This window comes from Oncorhynchus masou, unplaced genomic scaffold (genome assembly GCF_036934945.1).
Source record: "Oncorhynchus masou masou isolate Uvic2021 unplaced genomic scaffold, UVic_Omas_1.1 unplaced_scaffold_3097, whole genome shotgun sequence".
NCBI classification, from domain to species: Eukaryota; Metazoa; Chordata; class Actinopteri; order Salmoniformes; family Salmonidae; genus Oncorhynchus; species Oncorhynchus masou.
The window spans coordinates 25255-42866 of record NW_027009515.1 but is presented as its reverse complement, the minus strand read 5'-3'; the positions used below and the strand labels follow the sequence as shown (position 1 = coordinate 42866).

Here is a 17612-nt window from a genome sequence, read left to right as displayed (position 1 = left end):
TTGTGCTGCACAGCCAACTTCTACCTGTTTGTGCTGCACAGCCAACTTCTACCTGTTTGTGCTGTACAGCCAACTTCTACCTGTTTGTGCTGCACAATAACTTCTACCTGTTTGTGCTGCACAGCCAATCCTACCTACCTGTTTGTGCTGCACAGCCAACTTCTATGGCCCTTTGTCGATGAAGACACTGAGCTAAGTTTACCTGCAGTGGACGATGATGGGGCAGGATCGAGCTCTGTAGCATCTATTCACCTTCCTGTTGGAGGGAGGCAGAGGACGAGAAGGGAGGAAGGGAGAGAGAGAGGGGTGGGTGGGAGAGAGGGAGGGGTGGGAGGGAGAGAGGGAGGGGTGAGTGGGAGAGAGGGAGGGGTTGGTGGGAGAGAGCGAGGGGTGGGAGAGAGCGAGGGTGGGAGAGAGCGAGGGGTGGGAGAGAGCGAGGGGTGGAGGCGAGGGGGTGGGAGGGAGGGTGGGAGAGAGGGAGGGGTGGGTGGGAGAGAGGGAGGGGTGGGTGGGAAAGAGGGAGGGGTGAGTGGGAGAGAGGGAGGGGTGAGTGGGAGAGAGGGAGGGTTGGTGGGAGAGAGGGAGGGTTGGTGGGGGAGAGGGAGGGGTTGGTGGGAGAGAGCGAGGGGGTGGGAGAGAGCGAGGGTGGGAGGGAGGGGGGGAGAGAGGGAGGGGTGGGTGGGAGAGAGGGAGGGAGGGGGTGGGTAGGAGAGAGGGAGGGGGTAGGAGAGAGGGAGGGGGTGGGAGGGAGGGAGGGGCATGGAGGGAGGATGGATAGAGAATATATCATAAAATATCATTTTAGCTGACAAGTTTAAATTGGGTACTGCAGTACTGTGTTACATTTCTACTGTACTGATCTTAAACCATACACAGAAAAACAACATGCCAAACTCTGCCTGCCTAAAGGATAACAATTCGTTAGTTAGTTATAAAACAATAGTCTTTGAGGTTGAGGTTAGAGAAACTCAACCCTTCAGTGGACAGGACAGAAAGTGAGGGAGGAGTAGAGGAGGGAAGGAAGAAAGGGATGATGGAAGGAAGGAAGGTTAGAAGGAAGGAAAGATGGAAGGATGGAAAAAAGGATGGAAGGACGGTTAGAAGGAAGGAAAGATGGAAGGATGGAAAAAAGGATGGAAGGATGGAAGGAAGGTTAGAAGGAAGGAAAGATGGAAGGATGGAAGGAAAGATGAAAGGAGGAGGAGACTGATGGACTATCCGGTCTGCGTCGACTCCTGCTGCAGTCACACCTGCCAATAATCATTTTTGTGACTATGCAACTGGACCCAGACTACTAGCTGCAAATCGCAAAAATGACACTGGGAGATGTGGGAACCCCAAGGGCCTATAGCTGACCACCGTCACTGAGAGAGAGGGACGGAGAGATATAGATGGTTCACTTTATATATTATCTACCTTACTTGCTTTGGCAATGTTAACATGTTTCCCATGCCAATAAAGCCCTTGAATTGAATTGAATTGGATTTGGAACGAGAGATGGCTAGAGGAAGAAGAGGGACAATCAGGGAGGGACAACTAAAAATGAAGGCTAATACACAGCACACGGGTTTCATTAATCATGTCAGGGTCAAAGGTCAAGGAGGCTCGGTCATACAGGACCCTATGGGGCCATATGATAGTGAACAGGACATCACGCTGTTTGCTTAGCGAGTACCGTTCCTCCGCCTCGCTCATACCCGAGGCTCTAACCCTGGACCTCTGCCTTGCAAACAGACACGACCGCCTCCCGAAGCTTCTCATCCTATTCGGCAGTGCAAGAGGAGACACCTGAGGCTGAGGAGTGAGTTTCACAGACCCCCATCTGCTACTAGGTTACAGCTACAGTACACAGTAGAACCAGGAAGACAGGGACACACAGACCAGATAGGTGCAGTGAACTATATTGACACATAGACCAGATAGGTGCAGTGAACTATATTGACACAGACCAGATAGGTGCAGTGAACTATATTGACACATAGACCAGATAGGTGCAGTGAACTATATTGACACACAGACCAGATAGGTGCAGTGAACTATATTGACACATAGACCAGATAGGTGCAGTGAACTATATTGACACACAGACCAGATAGGTGCAGTGAACTATATTGACACATAGACCAGATAGGTGCAGTGAAATATATTGACACACAGACCAGATAGGTGCAGTGAAATATATTGTTTTACAGTGAGTGAAATATATTGACACACAGACCAGATAGGTGCAGTGAAATATATTGACACACAGACCAGATAGGTGCAGTGAAATATATTGTTTTACAGTGAGTGAACTATATTGACACACAGACCAGATAGGTGCAGTGAACTATATTGACACATAGACCAGATAGGTGCAGTGAACTATATTGACACACAGACCAGATAGGTGCAGTGAAATATATTGTTTTACAGTGAGTGAAATATATTGACACACAGACCAGATAGGTGCAGTGAAATATATTGACACACAGACCAGATAGGTGCAGTGAAATATATTGTTTTACAGTGAGTGAACTATATTGACACACAGACCAGATAGGTGCAGTGAAATATATTGACACACAGACCAGATAGGTGCAGTGAAATATATTGACACACAGACCAGATAGGTGCAGTGAAATATATTGACACATAGACCAGATAGGTGCAGTGAACTATATTGACACACAGACCAGATAGGTGCAGTGAACTATATTGACACATAGACCAGATAGGTGCAGTGAACTATATTGACACACAGACCAGATAGGTGCAGTGAAATATATTGACACATAGACCAGATAGGTGCAGTGAACTATATTGACACACAGACCAGATAGGTGCAGTGAAATATATTGTTTTACAGTGAGTGAAATATATTGACACACAGACCAGATAGGTGCAGTGAAATATATTGACACACAGACCAGATAGGTGCAGTGAAATATATTGACACACAGACCAGATAGGTGCAGTGAACTATATTGACACATAGACCAGATAGGTGCAGTGAATTATATTGACACACAGACCAGATAGGTGCAGTGAAATATATTGACACACAGACCAGATAGGTGCAGTGAACTATATTGACACACAGACCAGATAGGTGCAGTGAAATATATTGACACACAGACCAGATAGGTGCAGTGAAATATATTGACACACAGACCAGATAGGTGCAGTGAAATATATTGTTTTACAGTGAGTGAACTACATTGACACATAGACCAGATAGGTGCAGTGAACTATATTGACACATAGACCAGATAGGTGCAGTGAAATATATTGTTTTACAGTGAGTGAACTATATTGACACATAGACCAGATAGGTGCAGTGAACTATATTGACACACAGACCAGATAGGTGCAGTGAACTATATTGACACACAGACCAGATAGGTGCAGTGAACTATATTGACACACAGACCAGATAGGTGCAGTGAAATATATTGACACATAGACCAGATAGGTGCAGTGAACTATATTGACACATAGACCAGATAGGTGCAGTGAACTATATTGACACACAGACCAGATAGGTGCAGTGAAATATATTGACACACAGACCAGATAGGTGCAGTGAACTATATTGACACATAGACCAGATAGGTGCAGTGAACTATATTGACACACAGACCAGATAGGTGCAGTGAACTATATTGACACACAGACCAGATAGGTGCAGTGAAATATATTGACACACAGACCAGATAGGTGCAGTGAAATATATTGACACACAGACCAGATAGGTGCAGTGAAATATATTGACACACAGACCAGATAGGTGCAGTGAAATATATTGACACACAGACCAGATAGGTGCAGTGAAATATATTGACACACAGACCAGATAGGTGCAGTGAAATATATTGACACACAGACCAGATAGGTGTAGTGAAATACATTGTGTTACAGGGTCAGGCATATAGTAGTATGGCGCACCTGGAGCAAATTAGGGTCAAGTGTCTTGCTCAAGGACACATTGACAGAATTTTTCACCTTGACGGCTCGGATATTTCTATATCAGCAACCTTTCAGTTACTGGCCCAAAGCTCTAACCTCTAGGCTATTTGCAGTACCTGCGGAAGTCCAGCAGAGGGCGTGTGGAGGTAGGGATTCCGTTGGAGGGCCAGCTGAGCAAGGTGGAACTGTGTCAGGGTTCAGTCTCCTGGGTCTGAACGTTCTTCCAGGTAGAAACTACGAACCAGGAAGTCCTTACACCAGATGTGTTCAGAGACCAAATTCACCTGGTAGGGAATATCCATAGAGATATATAATATAAATTCACCTGGTAGGAAACTTTTGCTCTGACCTTTTCAACACATTAATATTTCTCTCCTCAACTCTTAGCCAAGAGAGACTGGTATGCATAGTATTTATATCAGTCCTCTGATTACAATGAAGAGCAAGACGTGCCGCTCTGTTCTGGAACAACTGCAGCTTAACTAGGTCTTTCCTTGCAGCACTATACCATATGACTGGACAATAATCAAGATTAGACCAAACTAGAGCCTGCAGAACTTGCTTTGTGGAGTGTGGTGTCAAAAAAGCAGAGCATCTCTTTATTACTGACAGACCTCTCCCCATCTCTTTATTACAGACAGACCTCTCCCCATCTCTTTATTACAGACAGACCTCTCCCATCTCTTTTACAGACAGACCTCTCCCCATCTCTTTATTACAGACAGACCTCTCCCCCATCTCTTTATTACAGACAGACCTCTCCCCATCTCTTTCTACAGACAGACCTCTCCCCATCTCTTTATTACAGACAGACCTCTCCCCATCTCTTTATTACAGACAGACCTCTCCCCATCTCTTTACTACAGACAGACCTCTCCCCATCTCTTTATTACAGACAGACCTCTCCCCATCTCTTTATTACAGACAGACCTCTCCCCATCTCTTTATTACAGACAGACCTCTCCCATCTCTTTGTACAGACAGACCTCTCCCCATCTCTTTATTACAGACAGACCTCTCCCCATCTCTTTATTACAGACAGACCTCTCCCCATCTCTTTACTACAGACAGACCTCTCCCCATCTCTTTATTACAGACAGACCTCTCCCCATCTCTTTATTACAGACAGACCTCTCCCCATCTCTTTATCACAGACAGACCTCTCCCCATCTCTTTATTACAGACAGAACTCTCCCCATCTCTTTATTACAGACAGACCTCTCCCCATCTCTTCATTACGGACAGACCTCTCCCCATCTCTTTATTACGGACAGACCTCTCCCCATCTCTTCATTACGGACAGACCTCTCCCCATCTCTTTACTACAGACAGACCTCTCCCCATCTTTACAACCATTCAATCTATATGTTTTGACCATGACAGTTTAAGGTAACACCAAGTAATTCAGTTTCCTCATCGTGTTCAACAGCCACACCATTCATTACCAGATTCAGCCGAGGTCTAGAACTTAAGGAATGATTTGTACCAAATAAAATGTTCTTAGTTTTAGAGATGTTCAGGATAAGTTTCTTACTGGCCACTCTTTCCAAAACAGACTGCAACTCTTTGTTAAGGGTTTCAGTGACTTCATTAGCTGTGGTTGCTGATGTGTATATGGTTGAATCTTCAGAATACAGGGACAGAAAGGCTTTTTAAAATGCCAGTGGCAAGTCATTGGTAAAAATAGAAAAGAGTAGAGGGCCTAGAGAGCTGCCCTGCGGTACACCACACTTTACCTGTTTGACATTAGAGACACTTCTATTAAAGAAAACCCTTTGAGTTCTATTAGATCGATAGCTCTGAATCCAGGATATGACAGACGTTGAAAAGCCATAACACAAGTTCTCAACAACAGGTCATGGACAATAATATCAAAGGCTGCACCGAAATCTAACAGTACAGCTCCTACAATCTTCTTATTATCAATTTCTTTCAACCTATCATCAGTCATTAGTGTCAGTGCATTACATATTGAGTGCCCCTTCTCTATAAGCATGCAAAGTATGTTGTTAATTTTTTAAACAGAGAAATAGCGTTGTATTTGGTCAAACACAAAGAAAACTAAGAAGAAGAACAATAATAAAAATATTCTCAGTCACAGTGAGATGCGCAAACACACACACACACACACACACACACACACACACACACACACACACACACACACACACACACACACACACACACACACACACACACACACACACACACACACACACACACACACACACACACACACACACACACACCAGCTTGTGTCTCTATCCAGGATCAGACCCCTCACCTCGTAGATGTGGTAGAGGGATCCCTCATCAGGCCAGTAGCGAACACACTGAATCTCTCCATCCTCAACCAGGGCTGTCATCATCACTATCACTGTACAGCCATTCTCCCAGACTGTCTATAGAACAACACAGCAGTTAAAACAGCAGTGTACTATACCGGCACACTGTGAGATATCTGTGTCAAATGTACTAATACACAACAAATACACAGTATTGGTCACCTTTGACTACCACAGTCTTTAGTGTTAGCAATAATGTTTCCTCAGAGTACTGTGTGCTACTGACCTGCCAGAAGTCAGCGATGGTGTGTGCTACTGACCTGCCAGAAGTCAGCGATGGTGTGTGCTACTGACCTGCCAGAAGTCAGCGATGGTGTGTGCTACTGACCTGCCAGAAGTCAGCGATGGTGTGTGCCACTGACCTGCCGGAAGTCAGCAATGGTGTGTGCCACTGACCTGCCAGAAGTCAGCGATGGTGTGTGCTACTGACCTGCCAGAAGTCAGCGATGGTGTGTGCTACTGACCTGCCAGAAGTCAGCGATTGTGTGTGCCAGTGGTCCCTGGGTGGCGATGTAAGCAGGCAGTCGAGGGTCATGGTCAATCTGGGGTTTACAGAGAGAGAATAATAATGACATATGTGACGTGTGACATTGTGTCAACTACGGGACAAAGTCTACACCATCACCATCTCAAGAGTAGCAGTCAGAGGTCTTACTATGGTGCTGGCGTTAATGTAGTCTTCTTTGGTGGAGTTGCTCTCCGCCTTCAGTTTCACACGGGAATGATCATCTGGAATAAAACAGATAGTGACTGACCAAGCTGTACAGGAGGTACAGAACATAACAGATAGTAACAGACCAAGCTGTACAGGAGGCACAGAACATAACAGATAATAACTGACCAAGCTATACAGGAGGTACAGAACATAACAGATAATAACTGACCAAGCTGTACAGGAGGTACAGAACATAACAGATAATAACTGACCAAGCTGTACAGGAGGTACAGAACATAACAGATAATAACTGACCAAGCTGTACAGGAGGTACAGAACATAACAGATAATAACTGACCAAGCTGTACAGGAGGTACAGAACATAACAGATAATAACTGACCAAGCTGTACAGGAGGCACAGAACATAACAGATAATAACAGACCAAGCTGTACAGGAGGTACAGAACATAACAGATAATAACTGACCAAGCTGTACAGGAGGTACAGAACATAACAGATAATAACTGACCAAGCTGTACAGGAGGCACAGAACATAACAGATAATAACAGACCAAGCTGTACAGGAGGTACAGAACATAACAGATAATAACTGACCAAGCTGTACAGGAGGTACAGAACATAACAGATAATAACTGACCAAGATGTACAGGAGGCACAGAACATAACAGATAGTAACAGACCAAGCTGTACAGGAGGATCAGAACAGATAGTAACAGACCAAGCTGTACAGGAGGTACAGACATAAGATGCCAATCCAACACAGTTTAATTAACGGCCTGTGAACAGCAATAGACTTTTAAAGGCATTTTCCCTGAGATCACTTTTGCTGTAAACGCTACGGATGCCAGCTCAAGCGGAAATCCACATGAAGTCAACCACAGTGAACAGGTTGTTCGTCTGAGTCCGTTTGAATCCCAACCTAAGACCGGAGGAGGATAAACCCGAGGGGAGGTATGTAAGACTCACAGGGAAGAGAGTCCGGACAGCGGTTCTTCACCAGGTGGGCTTCACTCTGTGCTACAGTGACAGCACTGGGTTCAGCCTGGTAGGAACAAAGATCCTCCCACTCCTTCAGCAGACGGTCCTTATTCTCCAGATGATCCTCCATATAGGCCTGGGCAGAGAGGAACACTAACGTTAAGGGGCAGAGAGGAACACTAACGTTAAGGGGCAGAGAGGAACACTAACGTTAAGGGGCAGAGAGGAACACTAACGTTAAGGGGCAGAGAGGAACACTAACGTTAAGGGGCAGAGAGGAACACTAACGTTAAGGGGCAGAGAGGAACACTAACGTTAAGGGGCAGAGAGGAACACTAACGTTAAGGGGCAGAGAGGAACACTAACGTTAAGGGGCAGAGAGGAACACTAACGTTAAGAGGCGAGAAAAGGAACACTAGTTAAGGGGCAGAGGAACACTAGTTAAGGGCAGAAGGAACACTAGCGTTAAGGGAGCGAGAGGAACACTAACGTTAAGGGGCAGAAGGAACACTAAGGGCAGAGAGGAACACTAGCGTTAAGGGGCAGAGAGGAACACTAACGTTAAGGGGCAGAGAGGAACACTAACGTTAAGGGGCAGAGAGGAACACTAACTTAAGGGCAGAGAGGAACACCAACGTTAAGGGGCAGAGAGGAACACTAACGTTAAGGGCAGAGAGGAACACTAGCGTTAAGGGGCAGAGAGGAACACTAACGTTAAGGGGCAGAGAGGAACACTAACGTTAAAGGCAGAGAGGAACACTAACGTTAAGGGGCAGAGAGCAACACTAACGCTAAGGGGCAGAGGAGGAACACTAACGTTAAGGGGCAGAGAGGAACACTAACGTTAAGGGGCAGAGAGGAACACTAACGTTAAGGGGCACTAACGTTAAGGAGAACACTAACGTTAAGGCAGAGAGGAACACCAACGTTAAGGGGCAGAGAGGAACACTAACGCTAAGGGGCAGAGAGGAACACTAACGCTAAGGGCAGAGGAACACTAACGTTAAGGGGGCAGAGAGGAACACTAACATTAAGGGAGCAGAGAGGAACACTAGCGTTAAGGGGCAGAGAGCAACACTAACGTTAAGGGGGCAGAGAGGAACACTAACGTTAAGGTGCAGAGAGGAACACCAACGTTAAGGGAGCAGAGAGGAACACTAACGTTAAGGGCGCAGAGGAACACCCCTAACGTTAAGGGGGAACAGAGAGGAACACTAACGTTAAGGGGCAGAGAGGAACACCAACGTTAAGGGGCAGAGGAACACTAACGTTAAGGGCAGAGGAACACTAGCGTTAAGGGGCAGAGAGGAACACTAGCGTTAGGGGGGCGAGAGGAACACTAGCGTTAAAGGGGCAGAGAGGAACACTAACGCAAGGGGCAGAGAGCAACACTAACGCTAAGGGGCAGAGAGGAACACTAGCGTTAAAGGGCAGAGAGGAACACTAACGTTAAGGGCAGAGAGGAACACTAGCGTTAAGGGCAGAGGGAACACTAACGTTATGGCAGAGAGGAACACTAGCGTTAAGGGGCAGAGGAACACTAACGTTAAGGGCGAGAGGAACACTAACGTTAAGGGCAGAGAGGAACACTAACGTTAAGGGGCAGGAGGAACACTAACGTTAAAGGGCAGAGAGGAACACTAACGTTAAGGGGCAGAGAGGAACACTAGCGTTAAGGGGCAGAGAGGAACACTAGCGTTAAGGGGCAGAGAGGAACACTAACGTTAGGGGCAGAGAGGAACACTAACGTTAAGGGCAGAGAGGAACACTAGCGTTAAGGGGCAGAGAGGAACACTAACGTTAAGGGGAGAGGAACACTAGCGTTAAGGGCAGAGAGGAACACTAACGTTAAGAGGCAGAGAGGAACACTAACGTTAAGGGGCAGAGAGGAACACTAACATTAAGAGGCAGAGAGGAACACTAACGTTAAGGGGCAGAGAGGAACACTAACGTTAAGGGGCAGAGAGGAACACTAACGTTAAGAGGCAGAGAGGAACACTAACGGTAAGAGGCAGAGAGGAACACTAACGTTAAGAGGCAGAGAGGAACACTAATGTTAAGAGGCAGAGAGGAACACTAACGTTAAGAGGAGAGTTCAGAATCTCCTCCCCGTTCCCATGGGATATTCTACTAGCTGTAACAGATATTCTACTAGCTGTAACAGATATTCTACAAGCTGTAACAGATATTCTACTAGCTCTAACAGATATTCTACTAGCTGTAACACATATTCTACTAGCTGTAACACATATTCTACTAGCTGTAACAGATATTCTACTAGCTGTAACATATATTCTACTAGCTGTAACAGATATTCTACAAGCTGTAACATATATTCTACTAGCTGTAACAGATATTCTACTAGCTGTAACAGATATTCTACTAGCTGTAACAGATATTCTACTAGCTGTAACAGATATTCTACTAGCTGTAACACATATTCTACTAGCTGTAACACATATTCTACTAGCTGTAACACATATTCTACAAGCTGTAACAGATATTCTACAAGCTGTAACAGATATTCTACAAGCTGTAACAGATATTCTACTAGCTCTAACAGATATTCTACTAGCTGTAACAGATATTCTACTAGCTGTAACAGATATTCTACTAGCTGTAACAGATATTCTACTAGCTGTAACAGATATTCTACTAGCTGTAACACATATTCTACAAGCTGTAACAGATATTCTACTAGCTGTAACACATATTCTACTAGCTGTAACAGATATTCTACTAGCTGTAACAGATATTCTACAAGCTGTAACAGATATTCTACAAGCTGTAACAGATATTCTACTATCTGTAACAGGTATTCTACTAGCTGTAACATATATTCTACAAGCTGTAACATATATTCTACTAGCTGTAACAGATATTCTACTAGCTGTAACATATATTCTACAAGCTGTAACATATATTCTACTAGCTGTAACAGTGTACAGCGTGTTTTGATGATAGCTTCAGAACGTTATCATTATTAAATAATGAGGATCCGTTTCCTGGTCACAGATTGAACCCGGTCCTCTTCACAGATTGAACCCGGTCCTGGTCACAGATTAAACCCAGTCCTGGTCACAGATTGAACCCGGTCCTCTTCACAGATTGAACCCGGTCCTGGTCACAGATTAAACCCAGTCCTGGTCACAGATCGAACCCGGTCCTCTTCACAGATTGAACCCGGTCCTGGTCACAGATTAAACCCAGTCCTGGTCACAGATCGAACCCGGTCCTCTTCACAGATTGAACCCGGTCCTGGTCACAGATTAAACCTGGTCCTGGACTAAAAAGCATGCTCAATCTCCTCAACAGTGGAGGACCAGGCATAATCTTTGTCCGGGAAACCAGCCCTATAGCTTTCACATTACAGTAGTAAGGTGTATCACTGTTTTTTATGTCAATGTCACATGTTGAGTTGAGGACTCCATACCCTCTGATACTGACCAGTCGTAAATATAATGACCCCATACCTTCTGAAACTGACCAGTAGTAAATATAATGACCCCATACCCTCTGATACTGACCAGTAGTAAACATAATGACCCCATACCCTCTGATACTGACCAGTAGTAAAAACATAATGACCCCATACCCTCTGATACTGACCAGTAGTAAATATAATGACCCTATACCCTCTGATACTGACCAGTAGTAAACATAATGACCCCATACCCTCTGGATACTGACCAGTAGTAAACATAATGACCCCATACCCTCTGGATACCCACCAGTAGTAAATATAATGACCCTATACCCTCTGATACTGACCAGTAGTAAATATAATGACCCATACCCTCTGATACTGACCAGTAGTAAATATAATGACCCCATACACTCCTGATACTGACCAGTAGTAAATTTAATGACCCTATACCCTGATACTGACCAGTAGTAAATATAATGACCCCATACACTCTGATACTGACCAGTAGTAAATATAATGACCCCATACCCTCTGATACTGACCAGTAGTAAATATAATGACCCCATACCCTCTGATACTGACCAGTAGTAAATATAATGACCCCATACCCTCTGATACTGACCAGTAGTAAATATAATGACCCCATACCCTCTGATACTGACCAGTAGTAAATCTAATGACCCTATACCCTCTGATACTGACCAGTAGTAAATATAATGACCCCATACACTCTGATACTGGACCAGCAGTAAATATAATGACCCCATACCCTCTGATACTGACCAGTAGCAAATATAATGACCCTATACCCTGATACTGACCAGTAGTAAATATAATGACCCCATACCCTCTGATACTGACCAGTAGTAAATATAATGACCCATACCCTCTGATACTGACCAGTAGTAAATATAATGACCCCATACCCTCTGATACTGACCAGTAGTAAATATAATGACCCCATACCCTCTGGATACTGACCAGTAGTAAATCTAATGACCCTATACCCTCTGATACTGACCAGTAGTAAATATAATGACCCCATACACTCTGATACTGACCAGTAGTAAATATAATGACCCCATACCCTCTGATACTGACCAGTAGCAAATATAATGACCCTATACCCTGATACTGACCAGTAGTAAATATAAATGACCCCATACCTTCTGATACTGACCAGTAGTAAATATAATGACCCCATACCCTCTGATACTGACCAGTAGTAAATATAATGACCCCATACACTCTGATACTGACCAGTAGTAAATATAATGACCCCATACCCTCTGATACTGACCAGTAGTAAATATAATGACCCCATACCCTCTGATACTGACCAGTAGTAAATATAATGACCCCATACACTCTGATACTGACCAGTAGTAAATATAATGACCCCATACCCTCTGATACTGACCAGTAGTAAACATAATGACCCCATACCCTCTGATACTGACCAGTAGTAAATATAATGACCCTATACCCTCTGATACTGACCAGTAGTAAACATAATGACCCCATACCCTCTGATACTGACCAGTAGTAAACATAATGACCCCATACCCTCTGATACCGACCAGTAGTAAATATAATGACCCTATACCCTCTGATACTGACCAGTAGTAAATATAATGACCCCATACCCTCTGATACTGACCAGTAGTAAATATAATGACCCCATACACTCTGATACTGACCAGTAGTAAATTTAATGACCCTATACCCTGATACTGACCAGTAGTAAATATAATGACCCCATACACTCTGATACTGACCAGTAGTAAATATAATGACCCCATACCCTCTGATACTGACCAGTAGTAAATATAATGACCCCATACCCTCTGATACTGACCAGTAGTAAATATAATGACCCCATACCCTCTGATACTGACCAGTAGTAAATATAATGACCCCATACCCTCTGATACTGACCAGTAGTAAATCTAATGACCCTATACCCTCTGATACTGACCAGTAGTAAATATAATGACCCCATACACTCTGATACTGACCAGTAGTAAATATAATGACCCCATACCCTCTGATACTGACCAGTAGCAAATATAATGACCCTATACCCTGATACTGACCAGTAGTAAATATAAATGACCCCATACCCTCTGATACTGACCAGTAGTAAATATAATGACCCCATACCCTCTGATACTGACCAGTAGTAAATATAATGACCCCATACCCTCTGATATGACCAGTAGCAAATATAATGACCCTATACCCTGATACTGACCAGTATCATGTGACCAGTAGAGATGTCCATGTTGGACTGGGCGGGCTCCTCGCTCCAGGAGGGCGTACTGCTGTGTGAGGAGGGGCTGTGTTGTGGGCCGTCACTGAACTGGGGCGACACACTGCTCACCCTGGAGGTGTCTGTCCCCTCCGACCCCCCGCTCCCCAACCCACCGCCTCTGTGACGACTGAACGACGGCTTGGCTGCCATGTGCTGCCTGCAGAGCTCCTGAGAAAGTCAACAGAGAGAGAGAGAGAGAGAGAGATTCCACTAAACAAGATGTTCATCACTTTCATCAGCTCATAAATATGATTATATCGTCAACAACGTCTGAGAAAATGAACAAAGACATTTAAAACGAGGAAGCCAACTGGGTATCATCATTTTCATCTGTGATAATCATCGTTCGTTGTTAACACCTATGTTATTATGACTCCTCCGGTTTACTATCATCCTCATTTTATTGTAAACATCTTCATCATTATGACACCTGTTTACTATCATCTTCAAGTCATGTGTCATGTGAAGCAGAGTAAGTAGTTTGGTGATTGTTGTCACAATAATGAAGGTGTATTACATTCGATCAGGATCGTCATCATCATCATCACTGTGATTGAGAACCCCCCCCCCAGTCTTTCATGTTCACTAAAGCCTGACCTCTAACATCCCCCTTACCGGTGACAGACCGGGAGAACTAGAGGTTTAACTGGGAAAGGAACCCTCTTTCCAGGTGGAGCGAACTACACTGCTCAACAGAAATAAAGGGAACACTAAAATAACACATCCTAGATCTGAATGAATGAAATATTCTTGTTAAATACTTTTTTATTTACATAGTTGAATGTGCTGACAACAAAATCACGCAAAAAATATCAACGGAAATCAAATTTATCAACCCATGGAGGTCTGGATTTGGAGTCCACACTACAGACTGATCCAACTTTGATGTAATGTCCTTAAAACAAGTCAAAATGAGGCTCAGTAGTGTATGTGGCCTCCACGTGCCTGTATGACCTCCCTTCAACGCCTGGGCATGCTCCTGATGAGGTGGCGGATGGTCTCCTGAGGATCTCCTCCCAGACCTGGACTAAAGCATCCACCAACTCCCTGGACAGTCTGTGGTGCAACGTGGCGTTGGTGGATGGAGCGAGACATGATGTCCCAGATGTGCTCAATTGGATTCAGGTCTGGGGAACGGGCGGGCCAGTCCATAGCATCAATGCCTTCCCTCTTGCACTCCAGCCACATGAGGTCAAGCATTGTCTTGCATTAGGAGGGAACCCAGGGCCAATCGCATCTTCAGCATATGGTCTCACAAGGGGTCTGAGGATCTCATCTCGGGCCTAGCTACCTCTGGAGAGCACATGGAGTGGCTGGGCGGCCCCCAAAGAAATGCCACCCCACACCATGACTGACCCACTGCCAAACCGGTCATGCTGGAGGATGTTGCAGGCAACAGAACGTTCTCCACTCTGTCACGTCCTGTCACATGTGCTCAGTGTGAACCTGCTTTCATCTGTGAAGAGCACAGGGCGCCAGTGGCAAATTTGCCAATCTTGGTGTTCTCTGGCAAATGCCAAACGTCCTGCACGGTGTTGGGCTGTAAGCATAACCCCCCACCTGTGGACGTCGGGCCCCATACCACCCTCATGGAGTATGAGCAGACACATGAACATTTGTGGCCTGCTGGAGGTCATTTGCAGGGCTCCGGCAGTGCTCCTCCTGCTCCTCCTTGCACAAAGGCAGAGGTAGCGGTCCTGCTGCTGGGTTGTTGCCCTCCCTCCGGCCTCCTCCACGTCTCCTGATGTACTGGCCTGTCTCCTGGTAGCGCCTCCATGCTCTGGACACTGCTGACAGACACAGCAAACCTTCTTGCCACAGCTCGCATTGATGTGCCATCCTGGTTGAGCTGCACTACCTGAGCCACTTGTGTGGGTTGTAGACTCCTGTCTCATGCTACCACTAGAGTGAAAGCACCGCCAGCATTCAAAAGTGACCAAAACATCAGCCAGGAAGCATAGGAACTGAGAAGTGGTCTGTGGTCCCCACCTGCAGAACCAGTCCTTTATTGGGGGTGTCTTGCTAATTGCCTATAATTTCCACCTGTTGTCTATTCCATTTGCACAACAGCATGTGAAATGTATTGTCAATCAGTGTTGCTTCCTAAGTGGACAGTTTGATTTCACAGAAGTGTGATTGACCTGGAGTTACATTGTGTTGTTTAAGTGTTCCCTTTATTTTTTGAGCAGTGTATAACTATTTGAATACAGACACCCGAAAAAGGACTACTTTTTAAAGCTATTTGAATACAGATCCCCTAAAAAGGACTACTTTTTAAAGCTATTTGAATATAGACCCCCTAAAAAGGACTACTTTTTAAAGCTATTTGAATATAGACCCCCTAAAAAGGACTACTTTTTAAAGCTATTTGAATATAGACCCCCTAAAAAGGACTACTTTTTAAAGCTATTTAAATACAGATCCCCTAAAAAGGACTACTTTTTAAAGCTATTTAAATACAGATCCCCTAAAAAGGACTACTTTTTAAAGCTATTTAAATACAGACCCCCTAAAAATGACTACTTTTTAAAGCTATTTGAATACAGATCTAAGAAAGTAACTACTTCTCTGAAACTATTGGATTGGCTGCCTTCAACTAACGGCAGGGCTGTAAAGAGAATGAATAGAGCACACAGCATCCCATAATACTCTCCTGAATGTCCGTTGCCTCGGGTGTACATAAGTCAAACCAATTAACCAATTATCTATATATATTTTCAATATGAAATCCACAAACATAATTTAAAAAAATTTGATTAGATTAAAAGTTGGGTGAAAATAATGACAGAATTCCTTTAGGTTGATGACTTTTTGCAAATCCAATGTTTTCCAACGTCATCAAATGTTTTGTTTGTTTTGACGTGCACCAACGCTTTAGAAGTAGTTCTCTATATAAAGAATAGGGTGTCATTTGGGAGTACATCCTGACCTCTCCTACCTGGTAGTCAACGTGTGTCTCCGGTCCTCCTCGGCCGAGACCCAGTTTCCCTGAGGCCAGCTGCTTGGCGTGGTGTCGGAGACAGGCGATGGTCAACGCTCACCACTACCACGCCGCCCACACACGCCATGGACACCAGCGTCAATACCAGCCCACTGGACCCCTCCCTCACCCGCGTGGCATGGGCGCCCATGTCCCTCGCTTCTCTGGAGAGAGAGAGAGAGAGATTCATGTCGACAAAGATACCTGTTTGTTTACATGTATACTACCGTTCAAAAGTTTGGGGTGACTTAGAAATGTCCTTGTTAATAAAATAACACAGCTGAAAACTGAAAATTATATATATATATATATATAATAGCCTTGCGATTGAGAAAGGAAGAAAGGCTACGTGCTCACTGCCCACAAAATGAGGTGGAAACTGAGCTGCACTTCCTAACCTCCTGCCAAATATATATAGATATTTTAACTAGGTAAGTAAGTTATTAACAAATTCTTACTTCCAATGAGATGGAACAGAGTTCCATACAATAATGGCTCTATATAAAACGGTAAACTTTCTTGAATTTGTTCTAGGTTTGGGGGAAAGACCCCTGGTGGCATGTCTGGTGGGGTGTGTAAGTCAGAACTTTGTGTAACTTGACTATCCAAACAATATGGGATTTTCATTTTTGTTTATCTATTTCACTTGCTTTGGCAATGTAAACATATGTTTCCATGCCAATAAAGCCCTTATATTGAAATTGAATTGAGAGACAAAGATAGAGAATGAGAGCACAGCATGATACTACCCTGTCTGATGAAGCTGGTGTCTGGCAGCCTCAGTGAGGAGGACTGGAAAGCCCAGGCTTCTTCCATGGCAACAGAGAAAAATGCTCGGTGCAATGTGTGGTCGTTAGGGAAGCGGGCGCCCTGCTCACTTCTAGTGATCCAACCTACACCCCACTAACTAACACCCTGGACATTCAAACCAATTTTTTTCTCTC

The 17612-nt window shown here is 44.5% G+C and overlaps 1 pseudogene; it reads right to left on the bottom strand.

Annotated features, from left to right (window-relative positions):
* Positions 1 to 202: 202 nt before the first annotated feature.
* LOC135534173 (receptor-type tyrosine-protein phosphatase-like N) overlaps positions 203 to 17612 on the bottom strand; it is a 39361-nt pseudogene continuing 21951 nt past the window's right edge.